Source organism: Centropristis striata, chromosome 20, assembly GCF_030273125.1.
Source record: "Centropristis striata isolate RG_2023a ecotype Rhode Island chromosome 20, C.striata_1.0, whole genome shotgun sequence".
In the NCBI taxonomy this organism is placed as follows: domain Eukaryota; kingdom Metazoa; phylum Chordata; class Actinopteri; order Perciformes; family Serranidae; genus Centropristis; species Centropristis striata.
The window spans coordinates 27,978,047-27,980,187 of record NC_081536.1 but is presented as its reverse complement, the minus strand read 5'-3'; positions in this window follow the sequence as shown (position 1 = coordinate 27,980,187).

Genomic DNA, 2,141 nt, shown 5'->3' with positions numbered 1-2,141 from the left:
TTTTGTCATTTTTAGTTTTTTTCATTTCACCTTTTTTTTCTCATTCTGACTATATTCTCGTTATTTTGACTTTTTGTCCTCATATATATATACATATAGACAGTTCTGTGCAAAAGTCTTAGGCAGTGTGAACAAATGCCTAGAAGAATTGATGCTGATTTGAAGGCAAAGGGTGATCAAATTCACTCACTTTGCATTTAGTTTTTGATTTAAAAAAATTCATCAATTCTATTTTTAAAAGCATTCTTATTTGACAGCATTTTTCCACACTAGCCTACAACCCTTGCGCAGTACTGTACATATATGTTCATGTATATATATATATAAATATATATATATAAAATAAGAAGCATATTATCACAAAAACTGTACATATATTTTGTCATTTTGACTTTTTTTCATGATTTTGACTTTTTTTGTCATTTTGACTTTTAATGATTTCAACTTTTTTGTCATTTTGACTTTTTTATCATGATTTCAACTTTTTTTGTCATTTTGACTTTTTATCATGATTTCAACTTTTTTGTCATTTTGACTTTTCATGATTTCAACTTTTTTGTCATTTTGACCTTTTTTCATTTCAACTTTTTTTTCTCATTCTGACTATATTCTCGTTATTTTGACTTTTTGTCCTCATATATATATACACTTACATATAGACAGTTCTGTGCAAAAGTCTTAGGCAGTGTGAACAAATGCCTAGAAGAATTGATGCTGATTTGCAGGCAAAGGGTAATCAAATTCACTCACTTTGCATTTCGTTTATGATTTAAAAAAATTCATCAATTCTATTTTTAAAAGCATTCTTATTTGACAGCATTTTTTCCACACTAGCCTAAAACCCTTGCGCAGTACTGTACATATATGTTCATGTATATATATATGAAACAAGAAGCATATTATGACAAAAACTGTACATATATTTTGTAATTTTGACTTTTCATGATTTCAACTTTTTTGTGATTTTGACTTTTTTTCATTTCAACTTTTTTTTCTCATTCTGACTATATTCTCGTTATTTTGACTTTTTGTCCTCATATATATATACACATACATATAGACAGTTCTGTGCAAAAGTCTTAGGCAGTGTGAACAAATGCCTGGAAGAATTGATGCTGATTTGAAGGCAAAGGGTGATCAAATTCACTCACTTTGTATTTAGTTTTTGATTTAAAAAAATTAATCAATTCTATTTTTAAAAGCATTCTTATTTGACAGAATTTTTCCACACTAGCCTACAACCCTTGCGCAGTACTGTACATATATGTTCATGTATATATATATATAAATATATATATATAAAATGAGAAGCATATTATCACAAAAACTGTACATATATTTTGTCATTTTGACTTTTTTTCATGATTTCAACTTTTTTGTCATTTTGACTTTTCATGATTTCAACTTTTTTGTCATTTTGACTTTTTTTCATTTCAACTTTTTTTTCTCATTCTGACTATATTCTTGTTATTTTGACTTTTTTTCCTCATATATTTATACATATATACAGTTCTGTGCAAAAGTCTTAGGCAGTGTGAACAAATGCCTAGAAGAATTGATGCTGATTTGAAGGCAAAGGGTGATCAAATTCACTCACTTTGCATTTAGTTTTTGATTATAAAAAATTCATCAATTCTATTTTTAAAAGCATTCTTTTTAGACAGCATTTTTTCCACACTCGCCTAAAACCCTTGCACAGTACTGTACATGTATGTTTATATATACATATATAACATGGAGCATATTATGACACTTCTCTCCAATGGACAAGGAAAAGCTCCAAAACAGTATAGTACAATTGAAGTTTTCCTTGGGAAGATAAACACAGGAGAGACCTTCTTCCAAGGCTTACAAGTGTCTTAACAGTGGAAATTACATACATTTCAAAAACAACAATGACATCAAATACAACTAAAACACATTATGACTTACCTGCTCTTTTTTTTTTGTCATTTTGACTTTTTTCATGATTTCAACTTTTGTCATTTCGACTTTTTTTCATTTCAACATTTTTTTTTTCATTCTGACTATATTCTCGTTATTTTGACTTTTTGTCCTCATATATATATACACATACATATAGACAGTTCTGTGCAAAAGTCTTAGGCAGTGTGAACAAATGCCTGGAAGAATTGATACTG